At 50.4% G+C, this 16594-nt stretch overlaps 1 pseudogene; it reads left to right on the top strand.

The window, feature by feature from the left end:
• The first annotated feature begins 2283 nt into the window (after nucleotides 1-2283).
• Nucleotides 2284-14380, top strand: LOC119272308 (annotated as a pseudogene).
• The last annotated feature ends 2214 nt before the right edge of the window (nucleotides 14381-16594 follow it).

Here is a 16594-nt window from a genome sequence, read left to right as displayed (position 1 = left end):
CCCAACAGCCTGCGGCCTTGGTTGACGCGTGGTGACTGATTGGATGTGGGTGTCTCCACTTCCCCATGCAGCCTCGGCAACTGCCCGACTTGACAAAAGACTGGCTAGGGCTACTCTCGTCTTCATTGCTTTCCTCCGCCTTGCTCCAGATCCCCTTTCTCGCCCCTGCTTCCAAAACCTCCAGATCTGCTCTGACCTCATTCCAAGCTTCCGTCCAATGGCGCCCCAAAAGACCAAGGTTGACTCATCGCCCGCCTAGTACGAGCCGGGCCTGGAGGCGCCCAACGTGGCGAAGAACCTTTCCATCACGCAGCTGCTGACGGCAGGGGAGAACAACGAGAAGGGGGAGACCGTGCTCCGGGCAGGCTCTACCGTGCCCGAAGCCCCGAAGAGCTTCTTCTACCCCTTCTTCATGGGCAGCATCGCCGCCGGCCTAGTTCCCCCCTTCCCCGACTTCTTCTACGCGGTCCTCCAGTGCTACGGGTTACAGGCTCTTCATCTCCATCCCAACTCCATTCTTCTCTTGTCCATCTTTGCCTTCTACTTTGAGGCGTACATCAGGGTGATGTCGTCCATGGCATTGCTGTGCTACTTCTTCTACCTCCGGATCAATGAAGGCCACACCACGGGGTGCGCCAACTTCATCGCAGCCGGCAACGCCAACGCGATTTCGAAGACCGGGAAGAAGGCCGATGGCTTCAGGAGCAAGTGGGTTATGATGTATGCCAAGTGTGTCCACCCACTATTGAAGCTGCCGTCGGGGATGCCCCGACCTGATGAGGGGTGGTCCTGCACCAAGCTTACCGACGAGGGGGCTAAGCTGGTGCTAGAGAAGATGAACACCGACCTGAGGCTGGGCAACACGAAGGCGGGGAAACTGACGGGGGCCATGCTCCTGAAGGAATTCTTGGCGCAGCGGGTGGCTCCTCTCCAGGCACGCACGCGCCCCATGTGGATGCTTGTGGATGGGGAAGACAAGCTCCGCTTGAGCCCGAAGGCCTTGTCCGACGAGGAGCTAGCCGCGGCCCTCCATCTCTTGGTCGGAGATGACCAAGAGTATCCGCCGAATCCCCACGCTCCCTTGTTCCACCGGAAGGACGGGGCGCAGGTCGTGGGCGCCATGCCCACCTTTGACGGGCGCGGCCTAGTGCCGCCAGCGCCTTCTGAGGTTCCTGCGGCGACGGTGGACGTATCTTCTGGTGAGTCCCGCAAGGAAGGAGAGGAGGAGGAGGATGACGACGAGGAGCGCGACCCAGAGGTAGCCCCCGAGGAGATGGGGGAGACCTCCCCCTTGCGCAAGGCTGACATCCTCCGCTTCCTGCCCGAGGACGATGGAGAGGACGATATCCTCCTAGAGAAGGGGGAGCCGCCCGTGGTTCTGACGAAGAGCAGGTCAGCGCTGCTTTCTCGAGACGACGCTCCTGCCTCACTGTCGCCTGGAGCTGCCTCCGACCCAGCTGCTGCCCCTGCTTCTGCTCTCGGAGCTGGTGCGCCCGTGCCTCGGGTCGCGAAGCTCTCTGGCTTCAAGCTCCCGAAGCGGAGGGACTATGCTGCGGTGGACCAGTAAGCGTTCTCATCCCGCCTTGTTCTTTCTTCTGATGCTTGCTTCTGACTCTTCTTCTTCGTTATGCAACTAGGCATGCGGCAAAGAGGGGAGGGGATGGCGAGGTGGTACCGCTTGAGCCAAGGTCGCCTCCTGCGTCCACACCCTTCTCCATGAGTGAAGGTGGAGACGGCGCTCGTGCTTCTTCAGCCTGATCATTCTCGCGAGGTTGGGTGGAGCATCCTCGGGAGAAGTCAGCCCCCGAGGCCCCGCTGGTCCCGGAGGTGCCGACGTCCGGCTCAGGTGCTGGGGTCCCAGGGGCTCAGGAGCCTCCTACCTCCCAGGCCATGGTGATGACGACGCCTCTTCCTCCTCCTTCTGCCGTGCTGCTGACCCCAGGTTCCTCCGCTTTTGCTGACGTCCTGGAGCGGGCCCTTTCTGAGATGGCCCGACTGCGAGAAGATCTTCAGGGCGCCGAACCCCTCCTGGCGGCTGGTCGCCTGGAGCTGGTCTCTAGCCGGCTTCATTCTGACATGTCCATTCGGGCGGCACTGAGACAGGCCGCGGCGACCTCCGAGGGGTAGAAGTGAGCCACCGCTCAGGCAACAGCTACTCGCGAGGCGGGGCTGAAGGATGTCGAGACCGCCCAAGGTCGCTGCCAGGTGCTGGAGGCCGAGCTGAAGATCCTGCGTGAAGAGCATGCTGGAGATGCTCGTGGCTGTAAGGCGGAGGAAGAGAGGATGAAGGCCAGGGAGGACGCCATCAAGGGTCGCGATGCCGAGCTAGAGCAGCTGGCGCAGGCGCATGCCGCTGAGCGCGGCCGGCTGGAGGAGCTGGAGCGAAAGGTGCAGGCGGAGAAAGACGAACTTGATGTCGAGGCAAAGGTTCTGGCCGTGGACCGCGCGGCCTTCGCGCTCCTCGAGAAGAGGTCTCACAAGGCTCTGAAGACACTCTATGAGAAGGGCTTGGAGAAGCCGCTGGCCACCGATGAGGACGTTCCTGCCCAGTTGCTTCCCTACTTGGTCGAGGCGCTTGAGGAAGTCGTGAGCGGCATCGACCCCATGGCAGAGGAAGAGGCTCGCGTCCTTTCTTCAGCCGTGCTGACGTGCATCTTCAGCCACCTCCATCTTCGCGATCCTGCCGCCCGCCTTGACGAGCTGCTGGAGCCTGTGGCCGACGAGCACTATGCAGCTGCCGCCGCAGCTGTGAAGGGTCAGGTGGAGGCCCTGATGCAGAGGTTCTGCGCCTTCGGCCCCGCGCCTCTGACCAGCGGTACAGGTGAAGGTGACGCCACCCAGGAGGGGGCGCCTCTTGCGGGCGCCGACGGTGTCCAGGGATGACTTGCTTGCGGCTCCTTTCCTGTTTAAACTCCTACATCATGTATCGTGCCTCGTGGAGGCGTTTAAACTTGTGCTTGATACTCGGAGAACAATATGTCTTGTAATATTTGCTTTGAGATTTTGTGATTTCCTTCCCATTTGCTTTAGTTTCTATGTCGGCAGAGCCCGACCCCGCGCATACCTCAGCCGCCATTGGGCCGACCAGATCACCAGGATGGACCAAGGAGTGAGGGGCTACGTGATCAGTTAGGCTCCTGAGTCGCGATGCTCAGGAGTCCCCCTTGATGTGCAAACAACTTGTGGAAAGGAGATGCAAGGGTAGGTCTAGTGTTCTACGTCGGCAGGGCCCGACCCCGCGCATACCTCAGCCGCCACTAGACCGACCGAATCACCAGGACAGACCAAGGAGTGAGGGGCTACATGGTCAGTTAGGATCCTGAGTCGCGATGCTCAGGAGTCCCCCTTGACGTTCAAACGACCTTCGTACCTTAGCTCCGCTTGGGAGAGCGCGTGACGGCCAGGTCCGAGGGACCTGGCGGGGTGGCATACGCTTGGGCGTGACCCGAGCGCAGCCCCCGTGCCCAGCCCCCTCGCGCGACTCTCTCGAGGGGAGGTGTTGCGATGAGGCCAGACACCAAGCCCGGAGGCTCCCTGAGGTTGGTACGGCCGTGAGGCCGCCGTTAGTTGTTTATCACCAGGACAGACCATGGCGCTTCCGCACATGCACGGGCATAGCCGCTCCTCGGCAGTGTCGACTGCCAGCGCGGAGCATGGTGCTTCCACTGGTACGTGGGAGGGCCCCCCCTCTGAGTGGAGCCCCCGGGGCATGTACAGCCCCGCCCTGACACGTGGCTTGCACGACAGGGCTGGAGGAAGTGTATCTGGGCACTCGTGAGCCAGCGCAGGACTCACGAGGCCCTACCTCAAGGCGGGTTGCGCCTGGTCTTGGTTCTTGATGGCTGTGGCGTTCCTGCGAGATGGTTAGACAACCCGCGCCGAGTGGATTTCCTGAGGCTATCACACAAGAAGGCCAAGCACCAACGACCCCAGGAGGTGACATGAATGGGGCGGCCCACCAGACAAAGCTCAGCCGTTGGATTTATCGACGCTGCAGGGACAGGCCCGAGCACAGACATCGTGCCTAGCCTGCTTATGCGAAGGATCCTGAAGAAAGACAATCAGCGTGCGGCTCCCTTGGTGGGTGACAATCAAGCAGTTGATAACCATAGGTAGATAAAGCATGAGAAGCAAACTGGCTCAGGTAAATGCAGGAACAATACATGCCACTGGGTTGGACCTGAGCGGCCTGGGGATGATGCTGCCCGAGGGGCACTCCCAGCAGAGTGAACTGAAGATGCAAGTAGATACATGCCGCAGGGGCAGACCCACGCGGCCTGGGAATGATGCAGCCCAAGGGGCGCTCCCAGCTAAATGAACTTGGAAAGATGTCACCTGATTTGGTTGCTGAAGGGGTGTTGGGGTAGCTGAAGATGCAAAGCGAAGAAGTCGCCCCTCATGAGCTGTCGAGGCCCTAAGCCTCGGGAGGCTCTGGAGGCTCGGGTGGCCTTCGAAGGACCGTCTCCATCTCTGCCAGGACTACGTGATGCCTGTCCTCCTGACCCGCCATGATGCTCCGCAGGTTGCGCTAGAAGGCAGCAGCCACGCTCGGCAAGCCGAACGACATGCGAACGTAATTGTGAGGTGGACCCTCGCAGCGTCCAACACGCGAAGGCCAGAAGCGCTCCTGAGATGCGGCCCGGTTGAGCCCAGGGATGTCGATGCAGGCGTGCAGCTCACCACCCTCGCCTGGGTGGGGAGCAATGCCAGGTGGGTGGCGGTCGCCATGTATTGCTGTTGCATCCTGAAGCTCCTGAGATGCCTCGTCGATGAAGTCCTGAGTGCCAGGTGCTCTTCGCCTGGCGCCCTCCCGAGGGAAGCGTGCCGCAAAGCACGCCTCCACGTGGTGTCCGAGCGCCTCCCTCGTGATGCTGGCCAGGTCTGAGGCCCTCCAAAAGAGAGCCCCCGAGCCCTGCCAGAGGACAGCATCGGGCGCGCCTCCCTATGCAAGGGAGGGAGGCGCCCCAGGCGCACGTGTAGATCCTAAAGTGGTGCCGCTGGAGGTGCCGCTCCCTTGGGGTCCAGTGTGGAGCAGCTGCTTCTTGTTTTTGGGGTTGGCCTCAGGAGGGTATTGCGCTACGTTGCTGTCGGGGTCTTCGAGTGATGCAGCTTGGAAGGCGTGCTCGAGGGAGCACAACGTGTCTCTTTCTTCACAGGGGATGGAGATGATTCCACCGCTTCCGAGCATCTTGAGGACATTGTAGCCATGGTGGGTGACTGCCATGAATTTGGCCAGCGCTGGGTACCCGAGGATGGCATTGTACGACAGACTGATGTGGGCAACGTCGAAGTTGATAAGATCGGTGTGGTAGTTGTCGCGCTGACCGAGGGTGACAGGGAGACGAACTTTCCCTATCGGGGTGGTAGAGCCGTCAGTCACTCCTGAGAAAGGCTTGGTAGGCTGTAGTTGATCGTATGGCGCTTGAAGGCTCTCGAAAGTCTCGACGGACAGGACATTGAGCCCTGCGCTGCCGTCGATGAGGGTCTTGGTGACTTGGACATTGCTGATGACGGGCGAAGAGAGCATTGGGAGAATGCCGGTCGTTGCCGCGCACTTGAGCTGGTCTGCCGAGCTAAAGGTGAGGGCATACTTGGACCATCTGAGCAGGCGCGTGGCTTCGAGCATAGGGAGAACTGCGTTCACCTCGCGAGCAAACTGCTTGAAGACTCACTGAGAAGCTGGGGCTTGAGCTCCGCCTAGGATACAGGCGATAGCTCGCGGCTCTTGGAAGCCCCCAGCCCCCTCGTCCTGTTGATGGTCGTCGTTCCTTCTTGGCGGCGGCAGTGGAGGGAGACCAGGGTTGCCCTGAGGATGGTCCTCACGAGGCTGGTCCCTCCAGGTGCCCTCACGAGGCTGATCCTACCAACGATCCTCGCGAGGTTGGCCATGGTCGTCCCAACGTCCTCCACCGCGTCCACCTCCTCGGCCGTAGCCCCGGTCGTTGTGCTCGGGGCGTCGACCTAAGCGTCCATCTCGAATGGCCCTGAGCTCTTGACAGTCATTAGTGTTGTGCGTGCGCATGTTGTGGAAGGCGCAGAACATGCGGCTGCCCTTGGATGACTCGGGAAGATCTGAAGATCTCGGATGTGCTTGGTGTCTGGTTCTGCCGAGAGCACGACCACTCCCTTGCGCTTCATATCCTTGACCTTGGCCTTCTTCTCCTCTGGGTCCGCAGTAGGGAGCTCGAGGAGGGAGAGGCACCCCTCCTCAGCTCTTGCACACTTGGTCGCGATGTCAAACAGCTCCAAGGTCGTGCACAACTCTTCATGGATGGCGAGCTCCTCCTTCATCTTGATGTCGCAGACACCGTGGGAGAACGCCGAGATGATGGCCTCGTCCGTTACCTTGGGGATCTTGATTCACGCGCTATTGAAGCGTTGGATGTATTTCTGCAGGGTTTCTCCTGGTTGTTCCTTGATGCGGCGTAGGTCACCCGCGACCGGGGGGCGGTCGCGAGTGCCCTGGAAGTTGGCGATGAAGCGGTCGCGCATTTCGTCCCAGGAGGAAATCGAGCCTGGGGGCAGGTTCAGGAGCCATGAGCGGGCACCGTCCTTGAGAGCCATGGGAAACCAGTTCGCCATAACCTTTTTGTCGCCGTAGGCCACTTCGATGCTCAGCTCGTAGAGCTACAGAAACTCCGCAGGGTCGGGGGTGCCATCGTAGCGAGGAGGCAGATCTGGCTTGAACTTGCATGGCCAGACGATGTCGTGCAACTCAGGAGCGAAGGCACGACAGCCCGACGTGGCCACCGAGGCCCGTCGTGGAGGCAAATCTTGGTCGTGGTGCCCCTGCGCCGCCACGGCACGCGGCGCATGGCCCTGTCGCAGCAAGCAATCCTGGCGCAGCGGAGCAGGGAGTGGTGGAGCGTTTCCTTGTGGACGGGGAATCTCTTGGCAGCTTCTTTCTTCATGCGCGGGCACGTGGTGCTATGGGTCGCGCCGCTGGGCCGCGCATCTTGGAGCAAGGATGCCGTTGTGACGCAGGGGAGGCTGAGGTGCTCCCTGAGCCGCACGCCTCGGCGCAAGGGTGCCATCTTGTTGCGGAGGAGGCGGAGGCGCTCCGTGAGCCACATCGCACGCAGCTGGGGGCGGGCGAGGCAGCGAGTGGGATGGTGTAGGAGAGCCTCCCGCGGCGCTGACGAGCTCGGCAATGCGGTCCAGCCAGTCCTCGTAGAGGTCGTCGACCGGATGGTAGCGCAGGAGCTCGCGCACCATGAGCAGCGCGGCCTGTGCATCCGTGGGTGCACGACGAGCATGAGATGACGAGCCGGCCGGAGTCAGCGACGGGGTGGCAGTGTGGCCGTCTCGGCGCATGGAGGGATGCAGCAAAGAGGCTTGCTGCTCGTTTGCTACCGGACCGATGACGGCATTGGCGGCGGGTGAGGGAGAATGGCGGGGAGGCCCGCCTACTGGGGCTGTCTGGGCGACGCGGGCGGCGAGAGCGGCCCGGCGCTCCGCTCTAGCCCGGCGAGCGTCAGCCATGAAGTTGGTGGAGTGATGAAGCGTGGATCGATGAATAAGAAGGCTTCGGCGCACCCCTACCTGGCGCGCCAAATGTTGGATTTCAGATTCCGGCAAAACCCTTGAGGTTCGAACACTTGGGTGCGCACGAAGATCTCCCCCCCTCTAGACCGCACACTCAATGATCTCACGGCCTAGCTTCGGCGGACCCAAAGAACACGAGACACAAGATTTATACTGGTTCGGGCCACCGTTGTGGTGTAATACCCTACTCCAGTGTGGTGTGGTGGATTGCCTCTTGGGCTGTGGATGAACAGTTACAAGGGAAGAATAGCCTCCTAAGGAGAGGTGTTCTTGTGCTTGGTGAGCTTGTGTGTTTAAGGATGATCTAGATACTCCCACTTCCCATCTTGCTATGGTGGCTAGTACTATTTATAGTGGCATTGGTCCTCTTACCAAATATTGAGCGGGAAGGGGTCCCACAATGGCCAAATTCGAAGGGAGACAACTAGTACAAGTTATCCTAACAAAAGTAGTCTTCGCCTGCCAAAGGCTCTCGAGGTGACGCCGTCTTGGGCTCCACAGTGACCTCCGTCCTGCCGTTCTACTCGTCTTGGTCTTGTTGCACCGATATGGAAACCATTGCCTGATGCCTTGGAACTCCTCGCCTGCGCTTGCCTCCTTGGCACCAAAGAGGAAGCGAGGACACTGCGCCTGCTGGCGCCTGCCTGGTCTCAATCGTCATGCCTTACGTCATTGAAACCTCGCGAGGTTCGCCTTGTCTTGATCTCTCCGCCCCTCGCGAGCCATCCTGGTGAGGCCGTGATACGTCTCCAACATATCTATAATTTTGGATTGTTCCATGCTATTATATTATCCATCTAGGATGTTTTATATGCATTTATATGCTATTTTATATGATTTTTGGGACTAACCTATTAACCTAGAGCCCAGTGTCAGTTTCTGTTTTTTCCTTGTTTTTGAGTTTTACAGAAAAGGAATACCAAACGGAGTCCAATTGACATGCCAATTTTTGACGATTTTTTATGGACCAAAAGAAGACCCCGGAGTGAAAGAGTGGGGCCAGAAGAGTCCCAGGCCGTCCACGAGGGTGGTGGCGCCCACCCCCCAGGCGCGTGGGCCTGCCTCGTGGACGACTCGGGCACCTCCTTGACGTTAGACCGACGCCAAAAATTCCTATAAATACAAAAACCTCCAGAAAATAACCTAGATCGGGAGTTCTGCCGCCAGAAGCCTCCATAGACACCGAAAATCAATCTAGAACCGTTCCGACACCCTGCCGAAGGGGGGGAATCCCTCTCCGGTGGCCATCTTCATCATTCCTGCACTCTCCTTGACGAGGAGGGAGTAGTTCACCCTTGGGGCTGAGGGTATGTACCAGTAGCTATCTATTTGATCTCTCTCTCTCTCTCTCTCTCTCTCTCTCGTGTTCTTGATTCGGAACGATCTTGATGTATCACGAGCTTTGCTATTATAGTTGGATCTTATGATGTTTCTCCCCCTGTACTCTCTTGTGATGAATTGAGTGTTCCCTTTGAAGTTCTCTTATCGGATTGAGTCTTTAAGGATTTGAGAACACTAGATGTATGTCTCGCATGCACTTATCTGTGGTGACAATGGGATATCACGTGATCCACTTGATGTATGTTTTGGTGATCAACTTGCGAGTTCTGTGACCTCGTGAACTTATGCATAGGGGTTGGCACACGTTTTCGTCTTGACTCTTCGGTAGAAACTTTGAGGCACTCTTTAAAGTTCTTTGTGTTGGTTGAATAGATGAATCTAAGATTGTGTGATGCATATCGTATAATCATACCCACGGATACTTGAGGTGACATTGGAGTATCTAGGTGACATTAGGGTTTTGGTTGATTTGTGTCTTAAGGTGTTATTCTAGTACGAACTCTATAATAGATCGATCAGAAAGGATAACTTTGAGTTGGTTTCGTACCCTACAATAATCTCTTCGTTTGTTCTCTGCTATTAGTGACTTTGGAGTGACTCTTTGTTGCATGTTGAGGGATAGTTATATGATCCAATTTTGTTATTATTGTTGAGAGAACTTGCACTAGTGAAAGTATGAATCCTAGGCCTTGTTTCCTAGCATTGCAATACTGTTTGTGCTCACTTTTACCACTTGCTACCTTGCTGTTTTTATATTTTGAGATTACAAAAACCATTATCTACTATCCATATTGCACTTGTATCACCATCTCTTCGCTGAACTAGTGCACCTATACATTTTACCATTGTATTGGGTGTGTTGGGGACACAAGAGACTCTTTGTTATTTGGTTGCAGGGTTGCTTGAGAGAGACCATCTTCATCCTACGCCTCCCACGGATTGATAAACCTTAGGTCATCCACTTGAGGGAAATTTGCTACTGTCCTACAAACCTCTACACTTGGAGGCCCAACAACGTCTACAACAAGAAGGTTGTGTAGTAGACATCAAGCTCTTTTTTGGCGCCATTGCCGGGGAGGTTAGTGCTTGAAGGTATATCTTTAGATCTTGCAATCGAATCTTTTAGTTTGTTGTTTTATCACTAGTTTGGTTTATAAAAGAAATTAAAAAAATGGAATTGAGGATACCTCATATGCTTCATCTTTTTAATGTCTTTCATGAAAATAAGGATTCCAATCATTGTGCCAAAATGCTAGAAAAATAATGTATTAAAATGTTTGGCACTAAATCTTTGGATGATGAGCATGATTGCAATGTTGTTAGTATGAATTCTTTGAATATCCATGATGCTAATGATATGCAAAGCCACAAGCTTGGGGATGCTATGTTTGATGAAGATGATATTCTTTGTCCCCCAAGTTTTGATGAGCAAATTTATTTTGATGATGGCATGCCTCCTATTTATGATGATTATATTGATGAAAGTGGGTTTGGAAGAGTGTCAACTTTAGGAAATAATGATCCCACTATTTTGGAGGGTGTTGAATCTTACTGTGATAATTATGAAATTGGGTTTGGAGAGGTCATGACTTTAGTTAATGTTAATCCCACTATTTTGGAAGAGTGTCAACTTTGCATACTTGTAGATCATGAAAAGAATGCTTTATGTGATGGTTATATTGTTGAATTCATTCATGATGCTACTGAAAATTATTATGAGGGAGGAATATATGCTTGTAGGAATTTCAATAATATCAAGTTTCCTCTCTACATGTTGAAAATCTTGAAGCTATGCTTGTTTTGCCTTCCTATGGTAGTTGATTATTGTTCTCATAAGTTGTTTGCTCACAAAATCCATATGCATAGGAAGTGGGTTAGACTTAAATGTTCTAGTAATATTCTTCATGATGCTCTCTTTATGTTACAATTCTTATCTTTTATGTGAGCATCATTGAAATCATCATGCCTAGCTAGGGGCGTTAAACGATAGCGCTTGTTGGGAGGCAACCCAATTTTATTTTTGTTATTGACTTTTGTTCCTGTTTAGTAATAAATAATTCATCTAGCCTCTATTTATATGTGTTTTTATGTTTTAATTAGTGTTTGTGCCAAGTAGAACCTTTGGGGAGACTTGGGGAAAGTCTTTGCAATCTTGCTGTAAAAAACAGAAACTTTAGCACTCAAAAGTTTTGCTGACATGTTTTACTGGAGAGTGAGATTAGGTTGATTCTTTTTGAAGATGATTAATAGACAAATTCCTCACGTCCACCAATTTATTTCCGATTTTTTTGAGTTCCAGAAGTATACGTTTGATACAGATTACTACAGACTGTTCTGTTTTTGACAGATTCTGTTTTCTATGTGTTGTTTGCTTATTTTGATGAATCTATGAGTAGTATTGGAGGGTATGAACCATAGATGAGTTGAAATACAGTAGATATTACACCAATATGAATTTATAATGTGTTCACAACAGTACCTAAGTGGTGATTTATTTTCTTATACTAACGGAGGTTACGAGTTTTCTGTTGAGTTTTGCGTTGTGAAGTTTTCAAGTTTTGGGTAAAGATTCGATGGACTGTGGAATAAGGAGTGGCAAGAGCCTAAGCTTGGGGATGCCCAACGCACCCCAAGGTAATATTCAAGGAAAACCAAGAGTCTAAGCTTGGGGGTGCCCCAGAAGGCATCCCCTCTTTCGTTTTCATTCATCAGTAACTTTACTTGGAGCTAAATTTTTATTCACCACATGATATGTGTTTTGCTTGGAGCGTCATTTCATTTTATTTTGTTTTGCTTACTGTTTGAATAATATCCCAAGATCTGAAATTAAATGTTAGATAGTCTTCATATAGTTGCATAATTATTCGACTACTCATTGATCTTCACTTATATCTTTCGGAGTAGTTTGTCATTTTCTCTAGTGCTTCACTTATATTATTTTGAGAGTCCTTTAGAACATCATGGTAATTTTCTTTGGTTATGAAGCTAGTCCTAATATGATAGGCATCCAAGAGGGGTATAATAAAAACTTTCATATAAAGTGCGTTGAATACTAGGAGAAGTTTGATACTTGATAATTGTTTTGAGATATAAAGGTGGTAATATTAGAGTGTGCTAGTTGAGTAGTTGTGAATTTGAGAAATACTTGTGTTGAAGTTTTCAAGTATTAATCAAGAAATTTGAGGGACTTGACAATCTAACTGTTCCCTTTACGCATGAGGAGATCGACAAAGTTGTTAGAGAAATGCCCGCTGACAGAGCCCCAGGTCCGGACGGATTCAATGGTTTATTCTTAAAATGTTGTTGGCCAATCATCAAGCAAGACTTTTATAACTTGTGCAATCAATTCCACAATGGGGAACTTAATTTGCAAAGTATTAATGATGGTTTCATCACGCTTATCCCCAAATTCGGCTCTCCAGAGTCTATCAATGACTATAGACCAATCACGCTTCTCAATTGTTGTCTCAAAGTGGTCACAAAAGTATTGGCTAATAGACTCCAAAAAATCATCCTCAAAATCGTGCACAGGAACCAATATGGATTTCTCAAAGGACGGACTATACAAGATCGTCTTGCATGGGCTTACGAATACATATATCAATGCCAATCATCCAAAAAAGAAATCATGCTTCTAAAATTAGATTTTGCAAAAAGCTTTTGATACGATTGAGCACGATGCAATGATTGAAATTATGAAAAGCATGGGATTCAATGATAAATGGGTGGGCTGGATTCGGTGCATCTTCTCCTCAGGCAAATCTTCGGTCCTTCTTAATGGCACTCCTGGCCGTCAATTTCATTGCAAATGCGGGGTGAGACAGGGGGATCCTCTCCCCCCCCCCTCATTTTTGTTCTAGCGGCTGACCTCTTGCAAGCGGCTATAAATGATGCTTTTGCACGCAATTTGATCCAGCTGTCGTTCCCCTCCTCGCGCCAAAATGATTATCCTGTAATTCAATACGCCGACGACACCATCCTGGTACTGCCTGCATGCACCCAACAGGCTACAACTATTAGGGATATATTAAATGTCTATGCAACGTCCATTGGGTTGAAAATAAACTTTCATAAATCAACTCTAATCCCAATGAACTGTGACCCGGCAAAGACTCAGGAAATAGCCAATATATTTGGATGCACCATAGGCAAGTTACCGTTTACCTATCTGGGCCCTCCACTTGGCACTACCCGACCAACGGTCATTGAGCTCATGCCGCTGGTTTGCTCTATTGAAAGAAGATTATCATCCACTCTTAATATGATATCCTACGGCGAAAAGCTATCACTACTCAATTCGGTAATTACCTCTTTGATCATATTTGCTCTTTGTACACTCAGATTGCCAACCAAGATCATTGAACTTCTGGATAAGATCAGATGGAAATGCTTGTGGACTAAAAAAACTAAACAGGGAGATAAATGCAATTCCCTAGCCTCCTGGAGCATGGTATGCCAACCTAAGGATTGTGGAGGGCTAGGTGTGATTGATCTAAGAACACAAGGAGATGCCCTCTTACTCAAATATCTACACAAATTCTATAATGGCTGGGATGTGCCCTGGGTTCAGCTCATTTGGGAAACATATTACTCGAACCACATACCACAGGCTTCGGACACGTGTGGCTCCTTTTGGTGGTGGGATGTTGCAAAGTTAATGCCCATTTACAGGTGGATCTCCACAATCCAGGTGGAAAATGGCAGGAATGTTCTGTTCTGGAAAGATTTGTGGACCGACAACATAATTGCTGACAAATACCCTCGAGCGTTCTCTTACACCATCAATGAAGATATCTCTGTCAATGATTTCTTATCCATTACGACACTCCGCGAGGCGTTCCACCTACCACTCTCGGAACAAGTGCACGCTGAAATTCGTCAACTTCAATCTGACTTGGCCACGACTGTCTTATCTGATGAGCAGGATGTTTGGTCATATGCATGGGGATCAGCACAATTCACGGCGCACAAGTACTACACATTCTACTTCAGGGATATTCGGACGCATCAGGCCTTTGGATGGATTTGGAAATCAAGATCCACCATGAAAATTAAGGTTTTTGGTTGGCTGTTATTGTCAGATCGCCTCAACACTAGGAATATGCTTAAACGACGACATTGCAACATTGGTGAGGATCACAACTGTATTCTTTGTGGGTTACGAATTGAGGAAACTTTGGAGCACTTGTTCTTCGAGTGTCACTTCAGCACTGCTTGCTGGACCAGCCTTGGTCTTTCCTGGCCACAAGGAAATTCACGTCTACAGAATGTTACCTTGGCCAAACAAAACTGGGATTGACCTCTTTTTATGAAGATGTTCTTACTTGCAGCATGGAGTTTATGGAAAGAACACAATAATAAACATTTTAGAGGGATTGTACCAACAAAAAATTCTTGGGTGGACAGAAGTAAGAAGGATTTCTCTCTCCTTACCTATAGGGTCAAGGAAAAGCATAAACATCTCATCCCTATCATTCTTTCCTCAGTAGCCTAGCAACTCTCCCACCCCCCAAAATGCGGGGTCGACATATGTAAAGATACCATGTAACCTGTACAACATCGTATTAATACAATCATAACAATAGGAGGTTCCTACTGTCCAAGGTTCAAAAAAAAGTTTGCAAGTCCCGTAGCATGCACATATGGTGAACATTGTGTAACAAATTTGAAACATGAGGTGTTTTTTTGATTGTCTTCCTTATGAGTGGCGGTCGGGGATGAGCGATGGTCTTTTCCTACCAATCTATCCCCCTAGGAGCATGCGCGTAATGCTTGGTTTTTGATGACTTGTAGATTTTTCAATAAGTATGTGAGTTCTTTATGACTAATGTTGAGTCCATGGATTATACGCACTCTCACCCTTCCATAATTGCTAGCCTCTTCTGTACCGTGCATTTCCCTTTCTCACCTTGAGAGTTGGTGCAAACTTCGCCAGTGCATCCAAACCCCGTGGTATGATACACACTGTCACACATAAACCTCCTTATATCTTCCTCAAAAAATCCACCATACCTACCTATAATGGCATTTCCATAGTCATTCCGAGATATATTGCCATGCAACTTTCCACCGTTCCATTTATCGTGACACACATCATCATTGTCATATTGCCTTGCATGATCATGTAGTTGACATCGTATTTGTGGCAAAGCCACCATCCATAATTTTTCATACTTGCCACTCTTGATTCATTGCCCTGCCCGGTACACCGCCAGAGGCATTCATAGAGTCATACTTTGTTCTAGTATCGAGTTGTAATCATTGAGTTGTAAATAAATAGAAGTTTGATGATCATCATTAATAGAGCATTGTCCCCAAAAAAGAGAAAGGCCAAATAAAAAAAGGAATGCCCCAAAAATAATAATAATAAGGGGAAATGCTACTATCCTTTTTTCCACATTTGTGCTTCAAAGTAGCACCATGATCTTTATGGTAGAGAGCCTTTTGTTTTGTCACTTTCATATACTAGTGGGAATTTTTCATTATATAACTTGGCTTGTATATTCCAACAATGGGCTTCCTCAAATGCCCTAGGTCTTCGTGAGCAAGCAAGTTGGATGCACACCCACTTAGTTTCTTTTGCTGAGCTTTCATACATTTATAGCTCTAGTGCATCCGTTGCATGGCAATCCCTACTCCTCACATTGACATCAATTGATGGGCATCTCCATAGCCCGTTGATTAGACACGTCAATGTGAGACTTTCTCCTTTTTGTCTTCTCCACACAACCCCCATCATTATATTCTATTCCACCCATAGTGCTATGTCCATGGCTTGCGCTCATGTATTGCATAAGGGTTGAAAAGGCTGAAGCGCGTTAAAAAGTATGAACCAATTGCTCGGCTTGTCATCGGGGTTGTGCATGATGGGAGCATTTTGTGTGACGAAAATGAAGCATGGCCAAACTATATGATTTTGTAGGGATAAGCTTTCTTTGGCTATGTTATTTTGATAAGACATAATTGCTTGGTTAGTATGCTTGGATTATTATTATTTTTATGTCAATATTAAACTTTTTTCTTGAATCTTATGGATCTGAATATTCTTGCCACAATAAAGAAAATTACATTGATAAATATGTTAGGTAGCATTCCACATAAAAAATTCTGTTTTTATCATTTTCCTACTCGAGGACGAGCATGAATTAAGCTTGGGGATGCTTGATACGTCTCCAACATATCTATAATTTTTGATTGTTCCATGCTATTATATTATCCATCTAGGATGTTTTATATGCATTTATATGCTATTTTATATGATTTTTGGGACTAACCTATTAACCTAGAGCCCAGTGCCAGTTTCTGTTTTTTCCTTGTTTTTGAGTTTTATAGAAAAGGAATACCAAACGGAGTCCAATTGACGTGCCAATTTTTGACGATTTTTTATGGACCAAAAGAAGACCCCAAAGTGAAAGAGTTGGGCCAGAAGAGTCCCGGGCCGTCCATGAGGATGGGGCCGCCCCCCAGGCGCGTGGGCCTGCCTCGTGGACGACTCGGGCACCTCCTTGACGTGAGACCGACGCCAAAGATTCCTACAGAAACCTCCAGAAAATAACCTAGATCGGGAGTTCCGCCGCCAGAAGCCTCCTTAGCCACCGAAAACCAATCTAGACCCGTTCCGGCACCCTACCGGAGGGGGGGGGGAATCCCTCTCCGATGGCCATCTTCATCATCCCGGCGCTCTCCATGATGAGGAGGGGGTAGTTCA

Source organism: Triticum dicoccoides, chromosome 3A (genome assembly GCF_002162155.2).
Source record: "Triticum dicoccoides isolate Atlit2015 ecotype Zavitan chromosome 3A, WEW_v2.0, whole genome shotgun sequence".
Taxonomy (NCBI): Eukaryota; Viridiplantae; Streptophyta; class Magnoliopsida; order Poales; family Poaceae; genus Triticum; species Triticum dicoccoides.
Note: the sequence above shows the minus strand (reverse complement) of the source record. Positions and strands in the feature narration are given on the sequence as shown.